This window comes from Aulonocara sp. 'chitande type north' Nkhata Bay, linkage group LG23 (assembly GCF_057382095.1).
Source record: "Aulonocara sp. 'chitande type north' Nkhata Bay isolate Kocher_YH1m ecotype deep benthic linkage group LG23, A_spYH_male_GT1.1, whole genome shotgun sequence".
NCBI lineage: Eukaryota > Metazoa > Chordata > Actinopteri > Cichliformes > Cichlidae > Aulonocara > Aulonocara sp. 'chitande type north' Nkhata Bay.
Window position 1 is genome coordinate 44,776,079 of NC_141365.1, and position 22,122 is coordinate 44,798,200.

The 22,122-nt window shown below is 43.6% G+C and overlaps 1 protein-coding gene and 1 pseudogene across 2 annotated transcripts in view; one reads left to right on the forward strand and one right to left on the reverse strand.

Annotated features, from left to right (window-relative positions):
- The window catches only part of LOC147302735 (protein NLRC3-like), a 330,634-nt gene that overhangs the window by 151,131 nt on the left and 157,381 nt on the right, over positions 1-22,122 (forward strand). The window lies entirely within an intron of this gene.
- LOC147302742 (uncharacterized) lies at positions 17,245-18,836 on the reverse strand (annotated as a pseudogene).

Consider the following 22,122-nt stretch of genomic DNA (forward strand, 5'->3'; position numbering starts at 1 on the left):
TTGCTCTAGCAGGACACCTACTGGACGTAAAAATATTAGTTGGCATGAATTTGAAGAGTGTGGCATTTTGCACACAGCCTGTGAATGTCAACAACAAAAGGAGTGTGTAAAACATCTATATTGTAGTGATGGCAGTATACTGTGTATATTTATGCTGGCAGTATGGAAAATGATTATTTGGAAATGCCTAAAATGGAAATGATCATATACTGTGAGGTGAGGTGTGGACAGTGTTATGATATTTTGATACCACGGTAAGCATTTACAGGATATTGTTTTATACAGGAAAACTGTTACTCAATAAGGCCGATCTACTAGTTGTTTTTCTCTTTCTCTGTGACCCAAGAATTAATGTGTAGGACTCACAAGCTGGTACCCCAAGGTCGAAAATACCACAGAGATGAGACCACTTCCTTACTCCCATCCTCCCTTTTTCTTTATCTCCTGGAAAAGGCTCGTTAAAGGCTAGGTGGTTTGTTTCAGAATTCACTGATGAAAGAACTCTGTATTCTATGTCTAGGAGTGTATTTTGCTGGGATGATCATAAATTGTAGCTGAGCTGATAAACTACACACAGGATACTTCTTTGCTCACAAGGCAGGAAGACGTTTCCTTATTTGGTCTGTACCGGTTTGAACTGGGAAAGCTGACACACGAACCTTTTTTTTTCATCTATATAAACTGCTGTGTATCAAATAAACCTTTGAGTTGATTTGGGAAGGCAACCTGAAGCAGTCTGTGTTTCCTTGTTCTCCCAAGCTGCTCCCGGCGCTGTAACTAACCCAGCTGAACGGCATACCTGAGTGTTACTTTAAATAATTAGGAATCTTAGAAGGAAAGGACAAAACTCTGCTTATCGCTCACGCCACGGAGGAAACCCGGGACGGCAATTTCCTTCAGACAGTGGTTGTGCTTTTGTAACATTGAGGCAAGGACAGTGATTAGTAGGGGTGCAACGATACACAAAATTCACGATTCGGTTCGGTTCGATACTTTGGTGTCACGGTTCGATATTTTTTCGATACAAAAAAAATGTTCATGCTTTTTTAATTTGTCATTTATTAAAATTATAAATATATATTTTAACTCAAAAGTACAGTTTTTAAATTTAACCCTAACCCTTGTGCGTGTTTTTTATTTTGACAGCGAATGCGCACCACTTATGTGCACCCCTGGTTATTTAGCTCGTCATATTGCAGCCACAGAAATTCTTTTGTCCATGAAACCATAAAGCTGCACTTTCTTTTTGCCTTATAGTCTGATTTGTCATAACTTCTCCGTTTTGTGGTAAGCTTTTCTTTGGCTGTCACTTCTTCACCCTGACCTGTCTTATTTGGCTCAGCAGAACTAAAATATATATTCTGCTGCTTTTACACACTCACTCACATAAGCTCAGCGATTCTCTGCGCGATCAACTTCTCACATGTTTAAGCTGCGGGAGATTTCACTTGTCATGTTTGCATAGTAAGCTAACGATTAATAAGACAATGTCAGAGGAATTGGTGCACAAATTATCATCACTCACAGATCAGTGCTGTTGCTCTCTATACACAGTTCGCACGATTGCAAAGTGAAAGCAAAAAAACAAGCGCAAATTCAAACGCGATTTCAATATGTCACATATTGACAGTGGCTCACCGATGCCAATGACATAATTACCCAGCTACATTTCCGAAAGAATGCAAAAGCATTGACATATATTTTTCCTTCCTACAATAGCCCGACTGAAAAAAATCGCTAGCCCCGGGACGTCGGGCTAGCGATATTGCGAGCCCTGTATCTGATTGAGGAATCACTCATCTTTGTCTTTGCACTAGGATAATGTCGGTGTAAATGTGCAGTCATATTCGTTGTGTTCCCACTAGTGCTTTCAGGTTAATCTTGTTGAAATGACCTTAACGCCACAACACGGCAAATCTCCGTTAACGAGCTACCGCCGATCGCTCCATGCATGGGGCTAGACGGCCAACACATTAACGAGCTAACTGCGCTAACACACTAGCTCCCACCCATGTAATTGAGCATTGCATGGCACATCCAACATACTGTTTTACTTTAGTCCATGACTCGCTTACCTTCAGGGTCATACGTCACATGAAAACCAAAATAATTCCAAATGCCAGATCTGAATGAGGGTGGGCGAGGTCCAAGTTGCAAGGAGTGCTTAACTTCTGTCTCGCTAGCTTGCCCTGCGCTCTTCCTTCTGACGATGCTGTGTTGAGCGCTCAGTGGATCTGCGCTGGACAGTACAGCCTAGGCGGAGTAGTCGAACGCAGATTCACTGAGCGCTCAACACAGACAGCATCGTCAGAAGGAAAGTTGATAAAATAAATTACAAATTTTGTATTGTTCGATACATATGCGTACCGAACCGAAAGCACTGTATCGAACGGTTCAATATCGATACGAATATCGTTGCACCCCTAGTGATTAGTGTTTAGGGGACACATCATTGGTTTTTATTTAAAAACAACAGTTTCTCCACTGTGGCAGGTCGTAGGCGATTTCTTTTTTTTCCAAACTGTCTCTAACTCTCACTAACCGCAACTCTCCATCAAACGCCCACATTTTGAATGGGGTCTGAGGGGTTTATATCGCTGTCATAGCTCGCGGCAAAGTTTGAACCGCTTCCTGAACCAGTCACGTGGTACAGCCGGACAGCGAGGCTTCGGACGTCATCATTTTCAGCTCCTCCCATAAATGAAGCAAGCCTCGATACGCGCTTCGCGGAAACGCCCCCTCCATTACTCGACACACGCTTCGAAGCCTCGATACAGAACGTCACATCACTACTGTTCAAGCCATCATTCAGAAATGGAAGAAGTATGGAACAACTGTAAACCTACCAAGACAAGGCTGTCCACCTAAACTCACAGGCCGAACAAGGAGAGCGCTGATCAGAAATGCAGCCAAGAGGCCCATGGTGACTCTGGATGAGCTGCAGAGATCTACAGCTCAGGTGGGGGAATCTGTCCATAGGACAACTATTAGTCGTGCACTGCACAAAGTTGGCCTTTATGGAAGAGTGGCAAGAAGAAAGCCATTGTTAACAGAAAACCATAAGAAGTGCCGTTTGCAGTTTGCCACAAGCCATGTGGGGGACACAGCAAACATGTGGAAGAAGCTGCTCTGGTCAGATGAGACCAAAATGGAACTTTTTGTTCAAAATGCTCTGTGTGGAAAACTAACAGTGCACATCACTCTGAACACACCATCCCCACTGTCAAATATGGTGGTGGCAGCATCATGCTCTGGGGGTGCTTCTCTTCAGCAGGGACAGGGAAGCTGGTCAGAGTTGATGGGAAGATGGATGGAGCCAAATACAGGGCAATCTTGGAAGAAACCCTCTTGGAGTCTGCAAAAGACTTGAGACTGGGGCGGAGGTTCCCCTTCCAGCAGGACAACGACCCTAAACATAAAGCCAGGGCAACAATGGAGTGGTTTAAAACAAAACATATCCATGTGTTAGAACGGCCCAGTCAAAGTCCAGATCTAAATCCAATCAGGAGTCTGTGGCAAGATCTGAAAACTGCTGTTCACAAACGCTGCCCATCTAATCTGACTGAGCTGGAGCTGTTTTGCAAAGAAGAATGGGCAAAGATTTCAGTCTGTAGATGTGCAAAGCTGGTAGAGACAGACCCTAAAAGACTGGCAGCTGTAATTGCAGCAAAAGGTGGTTCTACAAAGTATTGACTCAGGGGCTGAATAATTACACACACCCCACTTTGCAGTTATTTATTTGTACAAAATGTTTGGAATCATGTATGATTTTCGTTCCACTTCTCACGTGTGCACCACTTTGTGTTGGTCTTTCACCTGGAAGTCCAATAAAAAATGATTCGTGTTTGTGGCTGTAATGTGACAAAATGGGGAAAAGTTCAAGGGGACCGAATACTTTTGCAAGCCACTTTATTAATCCCCCGGGTGGTTTTCACACAGCTGAATAAACGTCAAACAGAAAACTGATTAAGCAGAAGTGTGAGATGGTCGAGAGTTTACTCCAGTGTCCTGTTATATTTTAGATAGCAAGGAGTTTATTAAACTCCATCGAGACAGCGGTGATGCTAATCTGAAGGCTAGACCGTCCCATTTCATAGCCGTTTACTTCTGGCCTACCCGACCTTTGGAGGTATAGTTCTCATCACGCTGATTTATGTCCAAGTTTGATTCTAATTCCGACAGCGGTGATGTTAAAATGGGGTGTAACGTCATCATAGCAGCTTTGACTCAGAGTGATGCTGAAAAACTAGTTCATGCATTTATTACTTCCAGGCTGGACGACTGTAATTCATTATTATCAGGATGTCCAAAAAACTCGCTGAAAAGCCTTCAGCTGATCCAAAATGCTGCAGCAAGAGTCCTGACAGGGACTAGAAAGAGAGAGCAGATTTCTCCTGTTTTGGCTTCCCTTCATTGGCTTCCTGTTAAATCCAGAATTGAATTCAAAATCCTGCTCCTCACATACAAGGTCTTAAATAATCAGGCCCCATCTTATCTTAATGACCTTGTAGTACCATATCACCCTATTAGAGCACTTCGCTCTCGCTCTGCAGGCCTACTTGTTGTTCCTAGAGTATTTAAAAGTAGAATGGGAGGGAGAGCCTTCAGTTTTCAGGCCCCTCTTCTGTGGAACCAGCTTCCAGTTTGGATTCGGGAGACAGACACTATCTCTACTTTTAAGATTAGGCTTCAAACTTTCCTTTTTGCTAAAGCATATAGTTAGGGCTGGACCAGGTGACCCTGAATCCTCCCTTAGTTATGCTGCAATAGATGTAGGCTGCCGGGGGATTCCCATGATGCATTGAGTTTTTCCTTTCCAGTCACCTTTCTCACTCACTATGTGTTAACAGACCTCTCTGCATTGAATCATATCTGTTATTAACCTCCGTCTCTCTTCCACAGCATGTCTTTTATCCTGTCTTCGTTCTCTCACCCCAACCGGTCGCAGCAGATGGCCCCGCCCCTCCCTGAGCCTGGTTCTGCCGGAGGTTTCTTCCTGTTAAAAGGGAGTTTTTCCTTCCCACTGTCGCCAAAGTGCTTGCTCATAGGGGGTCATATGATTGTTGGGTTTTTCTCTGTATCTATGAAGCGCCTTGAGGCGACTTTTGTTGTGATTTGGCGCTATATAAATAAAATTGAATTGAATTGAATTGAATTGACTGGCAGCTGCAGTCACGGAGAAACTTGCGTATCTCTGTTCGGGAATAGCAGATAGAGGTAGGCTCTGAGAGGATGGCCAGCGTTTACGCTACGAAGACACGACCGAGTGTTTTAACCTGACAGCCTGAGGTGTTCTTCAGTAAACTGGACTACCCGACAGAAGGACCCGAGGCCCCGCTGCACTTTTTCGGTAAGTTAAACGTGTTTGTAAGCTACTCCGTAACTACCGTCCTTTGCTCGGTCCTGAGAGCTAGCTAAGATGAGCACTCGGCCGTCAGGGTTTGTTTAGCTAACCCGTGCAGGTGAATGAATTTACCCTGACTAAAGAAATCAAGAGAAACGCCCCGGGCTGCTCAGTCACTAATTACCGTTACTGTACTTTTATTACAAGTATTATACTGTAAAGGCAACAGGCTGCACCCTGCTGCAGCTCCTGAATATTAAATATCTTATTAAACAGCACCATGTTTTCAGTCTCCACATGTGTAAAGACAGTAACACCTACTTTAAAAACCTGGCACTTCAGTAACTCCTCATTAATCTGTAAAAACCGATCAAATAGCAAAGCCTGATATTTACTGAAACCAACGACTTCCTCTTGGCAGCTTAAGTTAAAATTTTAATTTTTCGACTGATTAATTTTTTAGCACTGACTGTATTTTTTATACTGAGTTTGTTGCAAATATTCAGGTTAAAAACTGTCTGAAATATTGTTAATGAGGTATGTTCACAAAGACACATGTGCAGAACTCTGTACAGCTTCCATCCTTTAAGACAAATAGTTTGAAGCATTAATATTTCTTCTTCAATACCAGTGCTGATACCAGTGCTGATACCAGTGCTGATACCAGTGCTGATACCACCTCCGTATGTTGTGACCAGGATGCAGCAGCACTGAAACCTGCTCCATCATCACATCTTTGCAGATGTCCATTTATAAAGCTCCAACAACTCAAAGGTGAACATGATATAGGAACATCTGTTCGTATATAAGGCTTTTTTAAATAAACAGCTCATATGTCAGCTGTCAGCAGAACTGTGGGACTGAAAAAATGTAAGAGAAGAGAAGAACACTCCCGAGTGTGTGAGGACAGAAGGATCAGCTTTATTTCAGATTTGAGAGATAAACTTTATTTATTTATTTATTTATTTATTTATTTATTTAGGACAGTGCATGTTAATGAACATAAATGTAAAAAAAAAAAATTACATGAATGTAAACATACCAGATTATAGCCAAGGACTAATTTCCATCTGTTGTCCTTAAGCATAAAAAATAGACATAATAATTCATAAAAATTCATCATTCATTCATAATAAAAACTCCGTCACCAAACTTACACACACACACCATTCTGTTCCCAAATAAAACATTAAAACTGTACAATTCATACATGATCGCACACTTGATTTGTCCATAACCAGTTTTTAACCTTTGCCTTAAACAAACTGAGTGTAGAGCATTCTCTAATGGGTTGAGGAAGACTGTTCCACAGATGGCCTCCCTGGACAGAGAGGACGTTCTGCCCAAATGCTGTCCGTCTGTGGGGTATAAACAAGTCTCCTCGGATTGTAGCTCGAGTGGTCCTGTCTGAGCTTTCTTTATGCCTAATGAACTGCTTTAATGGTGGTGGAGCAAGGGAGTGTAAGACTTTATATATTAAACTCACTCTTTTAAGTTTCACCTAGTTATTGAAGTTCAGTAATTTATGTTTTTTAACACATGACAGTGGTGGTGGGAAGTCGGTTTTTTGTCAAGTAGTTTTAAACTTCTTTTATAAATGTTTTCAATAGTTTTAAGTGTTGTTGGACAAGCAAGTGACCAGGACGTCAAACAATAGTCCATATGAGAGATGATCATTGAGTAAAAATAAGTTTTTGCAACATTCATATTTAAATTATTACGTATATGATTAAAATTTCGATTATTAAATTTAAGTACCTGGGACACTTTATTTATGTGACTCTTGAAGGATAATGTTGGGTCTAGAATGACCCCAAGATATTTAAATTCTGGAGCTAATTCAAGCTCTACTCCATCATATTTATATTTCAGTTTGTGATGATTGTGTTCTTGTTGTGACTACAGGAGCCGTCCTCAGATTCAGACCTCAGCACCACCCAGTGACAGCAGACAGATCATCCTATAGTTTCACTCTTTGTAGTAACTCCATAATTAACTGATGAAAACAGTCCAAAGGTTAAAGTACCACATGCGCTGTCAGTGACAGCTGCAGCTGTTTAAAGATAAAGTTAAAAGGATGAATCACCCATGTAACTGTGTCACTGTATATCAGCATCAACAGGACCTGAGTTTGGTGTTTCAGAGAGCTGTTGTCTACGTCTGTGTGCTGTCATTGCTCAGTCTGACCGAACGATGGACAGACTCAAGTTTGACTTTGAAACAAACTGTGTTGTTAAACAGTTTCATGGTTCAAAAAACAAAACAATCAAAAACACTTTTTTCATACTTGTGTTAAGTTTTGTATAGAAATGAGACCAAATTGATTGTGAGGTTAAATGTGATAGAAACAGCTCACACTGACATCCATCCTGATCAAACATGAGTGTCATGAAGCCTGTTTGCAGTTGTTTGCACTGTTTTCCACTCTGGATGTTGTTTCTGTTCAGCTGTGAGTATAAAAGGCTCCATTCTACAACCTGTTTGTGTTAGTTGTTCAATAGAAACATTATTTTGTGCTGATGTTGCACTTCTTTTATTCACAACCAAAGAGTTTTTGACGTCCGCATCAAAATACAAAGATCAGTATTGTCTAATGTTTTGGCTGCAGTGTGTTTTTGCAGACAGGTATAACTGAACAGCTTTAGTGTTTAGATTTTTTAAACTTGAGTATGAACTTATACAAAATGCAGCAAGATATTAAAAAAACGTTTGATTATAAAATCGACTATATTGGATTCATATCGATATCGGACATAAAAAGTGGCATCGTTCCATCTCTGCTTTGACTAGAGACACAGCTCTAATCAAAGAGGTGGTCCGCTTGCCTCCGCCCCAGAGAGAAGGGTTACATCTCCTGGGTTTAGGTGCGGCTTGCCCCTCTGACGGCGGGGGTACCTGGACTTGGGATATAGAGTATGTTTGGGGAGTGCGACGGTCTGTGCAGTTTCTATTTGTGTCTGTCTACACGTTGGGTGAGTGCCGAGTATTTGGTTGTGCATATGGGGTGGGAATGCACGTTGGTGTCCGCGTGCGCCTGTTCGTCTGTGTCTATGTGTCAGGTTGGGTCTTAGACTCAACCTCTCTGGGTACATCTCAGGCCCTCCAAAGTACGGAGGCCTATCTCCCCTCACCACACTCCCTGCCGGTGGCTGATGCCCTCAGACGTTGGTGTGTTGGTGGTCCTTGTCGTCTGGGGCTGGGCGCTCATGTATGTACCGGCTCACTCCTGGTGGCCGATTGGCGATTCCCCCCCTTTTGGTGGTCCTCCTCGGGTCCTTGTACTCTGGGGCCTCTGGATATCTGGGGCCTGGATCTCCTCCATACCTGCTTCATACCCTGGGGGACGGGGCTATGGCTCCCCACACTCCCTAGCAGATCGTTACATGGAGAAACCTTTGGAATACAAGCATGCTGATCCACACAGGTGTGCACACAGGTGTACACACGGGTGTTCACAGACGCGGACTACACCTTTATGGCTGCTTCCTCTAAGCACATTGTGCGCTGTCTATCTTGCGTGCTGCACAATATCGTTTATTATTTAGTATCTACTGTTACCTACTTTTTTTTTTCTTCCCCCCCCTTCTCACCGTCTCTTCTCCCCTTTGGTTTTCTTTCTCTCCCTCTCTTTCTTTCATTCTCTCTCCCTGTCCTATCCCCCAGTCATGTCTGTCCCGTTTGTAGCAACCGAAAATAAAATAAATTCATAATTATAATAAAGGTCAATCAAATGGACCAATATGGAAAGGCCATGATGATCCACTTGGTAAAATAAATCCGCTTGGCATCTTTCTTGGCGTTAAGACAACAATTCTGATGGCTAAAGATCCAAACGGGACACACAAAAAAAAAGAGACACAGCTCTGTGTTTTCCAATTTGTCATCGTTTTGAAAGTTTACATTTCTTCAGTGTTGAGCAGCAGAAATGAGACTTTCCTGTCAGAGGTCATTTTTTAAAAAATGAGGTGAATCAACCATGAAAACCATGAATCAACATGTGAACATGAGCTGATGCTGCTGAAGTGAAGCAAAGTTACAGAGCTTTGATTAATATTGAGTAAGAACTGGACTCTCATACAGCGAGACTCAAATGCCTTTAAACATCAGCTTATCCTGCTGATCCAAGTCCAACACTGAGTTTGTAAAAACATGTTTGTCAATCATTTTGTTTGGTTTCTGAGGAAAATGATTCAATAAGTTGCTGCTAATACACAACATTTCATCATATTTCCTCATAACCCTCTTTTGTCTGACCATTTGATCCCATTTGAATTTGCAATAAAGGATCCACAGAGTTTGGTGACAATGATGACAGTAGATGTTTGTGTGAAAGTGCTGGAAGCAAATGAGTGTGTGATGTTCTTTCAGTGTTGCACTTTGTAGACGCTCCCTGAGCACTGGTCTCACAGCCAGCTGCACATAGAGACCAGTGTTGTTAGTCCAGGTCAGAAGATGACTTGTTGGAATGAAAATGAGCTTGTAGTTTGTCTGCTTTAATAATGTGACTGGAAAAAGGTGTTGGACTTCAAATATGTCCATTTCTGTCACACTTCACCTTTAAAAGTGAAGCCATGTGGTTCCTGGAAGGAAAAACACGACTTTTTCAAGTCTTTGTCCTGTTTTTATGAGAAATGTACGACTTTAATGTGAAACATTCAGAGTTTTTTCTCTTGTTGTGTTTGTTTGAAGCTGCTTCCTGTTGGCTTCAGCTGTTTGGAGTTTCCATTTTCTAAACTTCTACATTCTGAACCTTCTTCAGCTCTGAACAGATGATGAAACACTGAATGATTTCAAGCACTTTGTCTAATAAACTTACATCTTTCATTCTTTATACAGATTGAAGAGCTGTGGTTTGTCAGATATTGGCCTTGATTATCTGGCAGCAGCACTGAAGTCCAACCCCTCGTATCCCACAGAGGTGGACCTGAGTGGAATCTACAGCAACCTGAAGGGTTCAGGAGTGAAGCATCTGTGTGGTTTTCGGGAGAATCCACGATGTCGATTTGAAACTCTGAGGTCAGTCAGCATGTTTTAGTTGTGCTGAGATGAATATGATGTGAAAGTTGTGCTGACACTAAACTGCAGACATCAGGCTGATATTATACTGATCCACACTGAGGATCTTCATGGTAAAGTCTGTTTTCTTCTTCTCTGGTTTAGTCCATTGACTGCAGCAGAACAATGTTCACATTTCAAACAGTGATACTCAACGTATGGCCCGCGGCCCACACGCGGCCTGCCCACCTTTCCTGATTCAGAGAGAGGGGACCCTGATTAACTGTGTAGCTTCTTCCTCACAGTTCTAAGTATCAGACACAACAATGAATAATCCACAGCTGACTGTCTTTAGCAGGTCAAAGGTCACGGCACACAGCACTCTGTGAAACAGTTTGGAGCAGGAATTCTTGCACATTTACAAACTGACACTGCTGCACGGCATGCTGGGTAATGCTAGCTGCTCAGGTATGGGCGTGCTAATGGCTGTGAGGCTCTGTGGCTGCAGAACACCGAAGAAGAGAAAAGAGAGGTGGAGGATGAAGAAAAGAGGCGGAGATGAAGCAGAAGTTTTGCTCCAGAGAGGAGCTGTGTCTGTGTGGGCAGGGCTCAGACAGCTCCGCCCACACAGTGACAGTGAAGCAGGTGAAGAGTAATAAATGAAGACAGCAGACAGTATTTGATAAGCTGATGTACAAACATGTAGGTCGTGTCCAAATTCATGGGCTGCATCCTCCTGAGGCCGCATTTGTAGACCGATTACGTCGCAGCGACACGTCGAAGGCTGTCCAAATTCGTAGACTCCTCCGAATGCAGCCAACAAATGCGTCCTCCTTTTCCCTGAATTTGAAGGATGGGTCGGGTGTGTCCTTCGTGGCCTACCATATCCCAGAATTCATAGCGCGGCCCAGCCAAACTCCAGTTTCCAACAATGGCGGCCGCTACTAAGTTTTAAAATTACTCATACTAATCTTTTTCGGTCACAAAATAAACTTTTAACATATTTTCAGGCGAGAAAGTAGCTGTGTAAACATCAAATATCTGCTCGGTTTATCAAGATACCGCATATTTGCAAAAGTGCTTCGACGTTTTCGGAGACGTCTGCTACCCACCAGCTCGATAGCTCGCCGGGAGCTCGAGGGTCACTGAAGCCGCCGAGAACGGCACAACTCCCGGCACATCATTTTCACATCACCGCGGACTTTCGCTACTCAGGTTAAACGTGATATATAAGTCACTTAGACAACCTCAAAATGTTATTGTTTGGCTTTTTTCAGTGTTTTGTTTGTTCGTGAGTAAATCGGTTTGGCTGAGATTAAAGTTATTAGATTAGATTAGATAAAATAAAACTTTATTAATCCCCCAGGTGGGTTCCTCCTTGGTCTTTACAGAGCTGACTAAACGTCAAACAGAAAACTGATTAAACAGAAGTATGAGACGGTCGAGAATTTACGCCAGTGTCCTGTTATATTTTAGATAGCAAGGAGCAGACGGCTGAGTTTATTAAACTCCACCGAGACAGCGGTGACGCTAATCAGAAGGCTAGACCGTCCAATTTCCCCAGCCGTTTATTTCCAGCCTACCCGACCTTCTGAGGACCCAGCCCACGTAGACCGCAAAGGCCGGGTCCTCGGGAGGATGCAGCCCATGAATTTGGACACGACCGTAGAATGATGGTGGCAGCTACAGAAACAGGTCCATACAGACTGAAGCGTGTCTCAGTCTGAATGTACACTGCTGTTATAAGAGCTGTGGAAACTCAGGTCAAAAGGACGTAACCACACTGCTGACAGTTCCAGGACATTCACAGAGTTACAGCATCATTTGTGACCATAAAGACAGAAAGCTCATCCAAATCCTGGGATTAAAAGTCTGTCCTGGTGGTGTCCAGTCAAACACGTCTCTGTGAAAGCTTCAATCCAACAGGCTCCAAAGTCCTTCTGCTCATTTCCTCGCCGGGTTCTTGATGCTCCTGTACCATCTCTCTGTCATCCTCCTCGCTCCCTCTTTGCACTCACAGTCTTTGTGCATCATTAACACTCACATGAGGAAAACCAAAGTTTTACTGGGCAGAAGATGATCATCAGTGACGCTGTCTTTAAAACACTCTTGTTAGAAATGTTCGACTTTAATGTGAAACATTCAGAGTTTTTTCTCTTGTTGTGTTTGTTTGAAGCTGCTTCCTGTTGGCTTCAGCTGTTTGGAGTTTCCATTTTCTTAACTTCTACATTCTGAACCTTCTTCAGCTCTGAACAGATGATGAAACACTGAATGATTTCAAGCACTTTGTCTAATAAACTTACATCTTTCATTCTCTATACAGATTGGAGAGCTGTGATTTGTCAGAGATCAGCTGTGATTATCTGGAAGCAGTGCTGAAGCTCAACCCTTCGTATCCCAGAGAGGTGGAGCTGAGCTACCACAAGCTGCAGGATTCAGGAGTGAAGCAGCTGTGTGTTCTTCTGGAGAATCCACAACATCAAATTGAAACTCTGAGGTCAGTCTCCACGTTTTAGTTGTGCTGACACTGTCGATCTGTGGAACTAAAACCTTTATACAGGAAGTCTGGTTCAGCTCTTTGTAGACCTTCTAATCTCTGATCCTCTGAGTCTTACTCAGTAGGTGATGCAGAGTTGTGAAGCCGATGTGGGTGAGGACACTCGCCCAGCTCTAACTACTTTGACGTCCAGGCGGCTTCCCTGCTTGTCCTGATACAAACAAACCTGAGTAACCTTGCAGGTCAGATCTCATCAGTCACACCTGTTATGGCAGCTCTCCTCTAGATTGTAGTTCTTGTTAACCTGGGATGGTTTTAGAAGCCTGGACCACAGACTGCAAGGGAAGATATTACTGGGAAAGGCCAAAGCAACCTATTAGACCCATTAAACACTAACATAGATGAATACTCAGATTTAAACCTTTATTGTTTCACAAAGGGTTAAAAAGGGAACGTCCACAGTTTAGACTGCAGCAGATTTTATTAAAGCAGTTTGACAGGAGCAAAGCAAAAACACAAAGAATAAGTGTTTCACATATTAATACATATAACATAATAATAAAAGAAAAGCAAAATAATGATACAAAAGAATGAAAAAGCTGTCCAGAGCAGCAGGATGTCTGAGGTCTGCAGAAACACAAAAACACAGCAGCTAAAAATAGTTGTTGAAAGAAAACGAGGTGGGAGCTGCTGATTCCTGAGCTTTGATACTGGATTAGCTTCAGTAGTTATTCCCATCACTGCTGTAGGAGCTACATTTAGTCACAGCTGATTGTCTCCTTTGACCAATCAGAAGACTACTGTTGTAAAAACAAGCAGACAAAGAACCAATGAGAGTGAAGAACAGGATAAAGAGCTCGTGTGATGGAGGCAAAGCAATAATCAGCAGACTGTAGCAGTTTCTATCTGGATGAAAGTAGAAGGAGCTCAGCGGAGCTCAGTCCCATATCTTTGGTTAGAAACAACATCAGTGATTTCCTGCTGCTCGAGATGATTCCAGCAGCTCTCATTACAGCAGCTGATGAGAGAAACAGCTGATGGCTCACAGCTCGTACACTGTTGGATCTCCAGATGTTCACGTGGCTGAAGTCTGTGAAGAAACTGTGGTCCACGTAGTTCACACGGCCTCAGATTGGACCGAGCTCCCTGGATCACTGCAGCATCCTCAGCTGGTACATGGACGTCTCTGCTCCTCAGTCTTGGAGCCCCTGCAGGTCCGTCCACACCACCAGGGTCTTCTCACTCACCTTTCCTTTGTCCTCGTCCTTCATCGGCCGTGCTGTGTCTTTGTTCCTGCGGTGTTGTTCCCACGATGCAGCGCTGATGTTCCCTCCTTGAATGCACAACAAGTACGGTGCTGGTCTTTCTCGGGTGGAGCAGAGACAGATTGAAGTCTTTCAGGCTTTAGTGCCGACTTCCCTGACAGAGGCTGGACTCCATGGTCTGCACAGGAGGCTTCTACACTGTGTGGAGGTGACTCCTGGACTCGAAGACAGGCTGCAGGTACATGTGTGATGAAGAGGAGCTACAGCAGTGTGATGGAGCTGCAGGTGTGAAGGAAGTCCTGCTGTCCTGTCCCACCCTCATCTTTGCTTCCTCTGTCTTCTCTGGACTTGTCCTCCTGTTTCAGAAACAGCACTGCTTCATGCCGAGGGTGGACGGGAGCGTTGGCTCTGATTCTTTTACCGTCCACCACAAGGAGACACTGATGCTGACCTCCTGATTCATCTGCATGTGTTCTGCTTCACACTGCTCACCTCCACCAAAGACTTCACAAACATCTTCTTTCTTTGAGTCCAGTTTGTCCCACAAACACTTCCAAATCTCCTCCTCTGAGATTCTGCAGCTTCTTGCAGTGTGACTCAGCTGACTTCTGACAGACCACAGACTGGCACAGCATCCACATGTGTCTCCTTTCAAACAGGCTCTTGATGTTTCCTCCCACATCATTCTGGCCTCTCAGTCTCCTTTGTTCTCCAGCTCTGTAGCTCCAGCTGGTGAAGCTTCAGTTTTCCATGTTGGTAACAGTAAACTACAGCCTCTGCTGTCAGCTGGGTAACTAAACAGAGCTGCAGCACGTCTCTGCGGTGGTGCTACATCCAGCCTGCAGACGGCCGTCTACATGTTGTAGTGGTTTACAGTCACCAGGGGGCGCTGTCCCAGCCATGCAGGCAGTGGGCTGCTCTGCTTGTGCTGTTGTTGGTGAAGCTGAAGTGAAAGTGATAGGTTTGTAGTTTGAACCTATCCACTGGAACGTTAAGGACAATCTGCTACGCAGCAAAAAGCAAGACACAAGGCACCGAAGTTCTCTGGTTTACTCATGCATGAGGGAGACCTGGCTGGAGCCAAGCGTCGTTCCACCACTTGACCACCATCAGACTCTCAGCCAGGCTCCCCATAGCACTCCTTTTATTGTGGTTACATGAATATGCATAGGGTCATTAACATATAGCATCTCACATAGGTATACATGTGAACAAAGAATACTGTGTGTGTGTGTGTGTGTGTGTGTGTGTGTGTGTGTGTGTGTGTGTGTGTGGTACTGCTGATCAAAGGGTCATATAACATCCTTGGTCAGGAAGAGGGTAGACCCCCCTTCACCCTAGATGGTTCACCCTAGATAACATGGTGAGGAAGTCCAGCAGTTCATCTAAACAAAAAGCACTTAGACTAGAACAGACGTAGCTACGTTAATCCTGCCATAAAACAATAAGAGAAGGTACACAGCAAATCCAGCATGTCCAAATTAACACTGTCGGATTTGATTTCAACACTATTAAAGTGTCTATATGGGTCCACACCAGAGAGTGTTAATTTAACTCTTTTTGGAGAGTTGGTACGTTAACTCTGATTTAGTGTTAAACACCAAATCTGTTCAGGAGTTGATAATTTAACACTTGGTGTTAAGAGTTTATATATTAACTCTCAAAGAGTATTTTAGTTTAACTACGTAAGAGTTATCTTCTAATTCATTCTAAAAAGCGGGAATTTTACTGTTCTGAACTTCTAGAAATTTCTTTTGGAAATAAACATTTACTAAAAAGACGCAATGGTTTTTGAAAAACATTTATTCTGAACTGTGCACCACAATTTCAAAACATTTTCTGAAAGATGTAACAGTATACATGTTCTCACTTTCATTAGAATTTTGTTTATCAAAAGGTCTGACATGGGTGAGCTGGTAAATGCAAATAACAGCATTCTCATCACTTATTTCTTCAATACAATATGCATGTCCTTCATTCATCCCTTTGTGGAACTTCAACGCACTTCTGCTCTCCCCCATATTCCATCTTCACAAGCATATCCTGTGCGGAGATTGAATAAAAATTAGTTGACACTAATTAATGGCACAAATAATCCAGTAAACAATTGCAGCACAGTAAAAAAAAGGAATCCTCTTTGAGCCATTACTTGTGTAAAGTATTTTCCCAAAAGACAAAGACACAGGCAACAGGTAATACTGAACTAAATGTAAAACCTCAACCTTTTTCATTTTTACCTAAACCGTGTGCACAAAACTCTGGAGGGATCTATGCTAACGTAGAACCCAGTCAGGACGTCTGCTACTGCTGTTTGCTCGTTTTTTTTTATGGGCGATCGTTTTTAGGCTTCAAGTAGCACCATTATACCAACATTTCACATTCTACACATTGTTTTAGGTGTATTTGACCAAAAGTTTGACTGAAAATTCACATGCAAGCTTTTTTTCAAGGCTGTGGTATTTGCCCGCAAACAATACCTTTCAGCTAGCTAAAACAGAATGTTATGCTATCACCGAGCAACATGGCTAATGCCTTTCACACAGCTTTGTCTCAACTCCAAAGAGCCACAGAAGTAAAAGCTAATAATAATAATTGAAACAATGTTTGAAAGAATGACTTACCAAGCATGGCAAACAACTCAAATATGTAGAGCAAAATGTTCTGAAACGGCTTCACTTCAGCTTCGATTGGAGCCGTGCTGAGGGCGGAGTCTGTGAATTTACTCTGTTGGTGTCATAGCCCCTGTAGGAGTTCAGAGTTAAGAGGTCAAGAGTTAATGTTTCCATTGTAACACCTCCAGATTTGACAGAGAAACACTCATTTTTAACACTCGATTTTAACTACTATCATTTTACACCTCAGAGTTACATTAAAAGAATGTGACTCTGCTTAGAGTAAAATTAACTCTACTTTTGCAAGAAGACTATTAACACCAAAACATTTAACACTTTTGAATTTGCTGTGTACGACCTCTCTCGTGCTCCCAGGATGTGGGTGTGCATTCCAGTGTGGAATACACACCAAGCCCCTGCAGCCTGCTAAAGATCACACATCCTATCACTACACAATTGATTATACACCTCTAAGAATATATGGTTAAATATTTCCTAATACAAATGACAATAATAAAATCTAAACCCATCATCACCACCCTGTATTGTCATTTTTTAAGGCTATACGGCATATATATATCTTCAGCTCTACACCACTTGTCAACATTTTCAGTGCAGGCTTCATTTCATACACACATATTAGCCTTAGCATCCATGTCACTCTGCTGCAACAGTATGAAATTGGTAAAGGTGTTAGCAATCATTTTATTCACCATCGATCTTACACATGGCAAAATGCAACCTGTAAACAAGCAAAGCAAAGCCAATAATGTAAGAATGGGAGTCAAAAACTTTAGAAACATATTCCACCATGGTCCAGATGTCAACCAGGCTATCCAGCCTTGTGACGTGTCTCCTCCTGATGTGTGGTCCGCCACATATTTCTGCAGAGCAGTTAAGTTCTGCAGTGCCTCATAGATGTCTCCTCCAGTCGTATATCCATCCGGAATAAACGTACAACATGTCTCTCCAATCAGCTTACACACTCCTCCTTGTGATGCTGTTATCAAGTCTAGGGTCAGCCTGTTCTGCAGTACCATCGTTCTGATGGCCTTTTGCTCCTCCGCTAAGGCTGTTCCCAGAGTCTTACTGCGACACATTAATCTCACTAAGGCATATCGGTTGATCTCCACATGATCCCGCACCTCTGCAACTCCGATGTTTGGGATCAAACTTTGGAAGAATTTAGCTCCTCCACTCCAAATGCGGAATTCTCGTGGCACTCCAGTGTCTACTGTCACTCCAAAAGAGTTAGGTGAGGCTATATTCACCTCACGCTTCCGTCGGTTGCTAGGGTGATGTTCAACTCTGTCCATGAAGAAGACATGATCCGATAACTTCACCACGGCACACAATCCTCCCCATCCCTCAGGGAGTGATAGATAGGCTTTATGTCCACACAAGAAATACCAATCAGCCAAAACTCTTGTTCCTTTACTGCTCGGCACCATCCTTGCACATCCTGTCCACTTCTGACTCTTTGCTTTTACTGGTATCCTGTAAGCCCGGTTGGACTTGCATTCAGTCCTCCTTAATGTCAAGTTCTCAGCTCACTTTGCACTGGTCAAGCATTTCATACACCTGCTCTCATTCTCTGGAGGGCAGTAGGTGTATATGTATCCACATAAACGAAGCGGCAGCTCCCCCACTGACAGTGATCCATTGTTCATCACACACAACGGCAGTTGAGCTGTATTCAGCTTGTTCAGCAATATTATGTCTGGCAGTGGGTCTGACACTTGAGGCCAGGCCAATAAGTCAGTTTGCTCAGAACAATTCACATCTATAAGTGGCGACTTACTCCAGGTGATGTTCAGAGGTGTACTATAGTTGGCCTGGGACCAGAGGACTCTGTTGCCAGGATGAGTTGCTAAGCCCAACAGACACCAACTCCTGTCCTCTGGTATGCTGTACGGCCACAGTCCAGATGTATATGCGGATAACGGCATATGAGCACACACATAGCAGTCCGTCCTATTGTTCAAGTGAGCAGTTGTATTCATAAACTGCCACCAAAAGTTTGTAGAATAGCCATGAGGGTATTGGGTGTGGTTTCCTTGGACATACAGGGTCTCCACAGCTGACCATGATGACATCAAAGCCATTACACCCAGCAGGGTAGACAACACCAGCCATTCTGATGAGTACCTGTGGCTCAGTTGGTTTCTTCACCGGATTGAGACGAAGGGCCCTAGAGGCTTTCCCCCCCTTTGTACCCGGTCTTCCTGCCACTTACTCCGAGCTGGCCTGGATGTGTGTCACCTTTTTGCAGTGGCTTTGGTGTATCCAGGTGGGTCGTTCTGCAATCTTCACAGCAGTTGGTGTTGTCAGCAGAGCCTGGTATGGTCCGTCCCACCGTGGCTTCGACCAGCACTTCCTCTTTATGACCTTTATCAGTACCCAGTCCCCTGGCTTCAGACGTTCTTCCTGTACAGAAACAGAATCATCTGGCAGATTATTTGCACTCATGACTTCTTTGCTTTTCAGCATTTTAATCATCCAGTCTGCTAGTGTGTTTTCTTCTTCTGCTTTATCATTATCATTACAAAACACTGGAACTCTAAATGGCCTGCCATATATTATTTCAAAAGGCGTTAGGCCATTATCAGTTGGCGTGATTCTCATATACATTTTCACTAGCTCAATGCAGTCTACCCATGTTCTGCCTGTTTCCTCCATTGTTTTCCTGAGTCTCAGCTTTACTGTGCCATTAGTCCTTTCAACCAGCCCTGCACTTTGTGGGTGATATGAGCAATGGTTTTTCAGCGTTATCCCCAGATGTTGTGACATTTTCTCAATTACTTCATTCACAAAATGAGGACCATTGTCACTGTAAATAGTCTGGGGGATCCCATGCTCTGGGATCACATTTTTGCATATCACTTTAGCCACTGAAATAGCATCTGCTTTCTTAGTGGGGACAACTTCTACCCACTTTGAGAACGGGCACACAATCACCAGGCAGTACCTGTAGGTGTTACAGTTAGACAACTCAATGAAATCCATATGGATTACTTCAAATGGGTAGCTGGGTCTGGGAAACTTTCCTCTCCTAGGTCTGAGGTTTCCCTGAGCATTATGTTTACAACATATTAAACATGCTTTACAAAAATGTTTTGAATAAGCATTGAATCCCAGTGTGAAAAACTGCCGTTCGACTGCTGCCACCATCCCAGCTGTCGAGACATGGCAGAGCCCGTGGCTCAAACTTGCAGCAGTCCTATATAGGTTCTTAGGCAATATAGGTTTATCACAAAGATAGTAGACATCACCTCGCAGGCTTGCTCCTTTAGTGAGCCACAGCTGCTTCTCAGCTGGAGGTGAGTGTGACTGCATGTCTGCTAACACATCATGTGTGATGGGCGTAGTTTGCTCCTGTGACGCCAGAACATGAACCCCATGTGTTCCAAGGGCCGCTTCCTTTGCAATTTTATCTGCAAAGGCGTTGCCTAGTACAATGGGGTCAGTGCCACGTGTGTGTGCTGCACATTTACAAACCGCAACTTTACTAGGCAGTAACACTGCTTTCAACAGGGCCTGCAACAATGTCGCATGCTCCACAGGTTTACCTGTTGATGTTGTCATGCCTCGTCTTGACCACTGAGCGGCAAAGAAATGAAGTGTAGCATATGCATACTGACTGTCAGTGTATATATAGTCACTGCCTCCTGTCTCTTCTGCGCCTGTTCTAACCACAATTTAGCGGACGCCACTTGTAACTCTCTCTCCTGTTTCAATTTCCCTGTCGCACAAGCTGCTTTCACTGTCAACTGGTCTACTAACATTTGACATTGTCCTACAACCAATTTACCTTCAAAATCATATTTCTTGCGCCAATGTCCTAAATACTTTGCGCTACCGGGAGCGAATTTCACCATAAACTTCTCGTCACCCTCTGACACACTCTTGGTTGCTTGGGAACCCATAATAACAACAACAGCTGCCGACGTCACAGACCACGTGTTCTGCTCCGCACACACTCACACAACAACAACAACAACAACAAAAAATATCCTCACACACAAACAACAAAAATTAGGCCTATTGTCTCAACGCAGTCTCACACAGTGACTGCGTGCTTTGTCGCACACAGTGGCAAAGACTTACATAGCAGTGATCACGCGCTTTATCGCACACAGTGATAAAGACTTTCAACGCAACCTCACACAGTGGATGCGCGCTTTGCTGCACACAGCGGCAAAGAATAGTCGCACACAGTGACTACACGCTTTATCGCACACAGTGATAAAGACTTTACAACTCAGCCTCACACAGTGGCTTAGATTTTTCACATACCTACTTGGTGTTGCTTATTGCGAGTAGCATCAGTCCCGAATCCCGTCAATCGTCATCCATCGAGGAGAAAAAACAGACGGCTAATCCACCGGCTCGATGACGAATTCTCACGCCTCGGGACTTTGCTGCAGGACCTCTATAAGTCCTGGCTGACGTCAGTCTGTCGGCGTGTCTCTTTTCCCCTCGGTGAATGTCGACTCCAGGGATCCGGCTCTCGAAGGACCAATTAATGATAGGTTTGTAGTTTGAACCTATCCACTGGAACGTTAAGGACAATCTGCTACGCAGCAAAAAGCAAGACACAAGGCACCAAAGTTCTCTGGTTTACTCATGCATGAGGGAGACCTGGCTGGAGCCAAGCGTCGTTCCACCACTTGACCACCATCAGACTCTCAGCCAGGCTCCCCATAGCACTCCTTTTATTGTGGTTACATGAATATGCATAGGGTCATTAACATATAGCATCTCACATAGGTATACATGTGAACAAAGAATACTGTGTGTGTGTGTGTGTGTGTGTGTGTGTGTGTGTGTGTGTGGTACTGCTGATCAAAGGGTCATATAACATCCTTGGTCAGGAAGAGGGTAGACCCCCCTTCACCCTAGATGGTTCACCCTAGATAACATGGTGAGGAAGTCCAGCAGTTCATCTAAACAAAAAGCACTTAGACTAGAACAGACGTAGCTACGTTAATCCTGCCATAAAACAATAAGAGAAGGTACGACCTCTCTCGTGCTCCCAGGATGTGGGTGTGCATTCCAGTGTGGAATACACACCAAGCCCCTGCAGCCTGCTAAAGATCACACATCCTATCACTACACAATTGATTATACACCTCTAAGAATATATGGTTAAATATTTCCTAATACAAATGACAATAATAAAATCTAAACCCATCAGAAAGCGAGAGTTAAAACACTGAACAGTGTCCACTGAGCTTCTCATGCTCTTCTCATGCTCAAAGAAGTTTAACAGGAAGGACGACTCGTCCATCAGGCGTCCAGCTGTCCGTGACCGTGTCCACAGCAGAGTGTGACCGAGGCTTCATGCTAACACGCACACATGAAGCTAATACCACCACGAGCAGCTGCTCAGTGGATTTGGAGGACAAA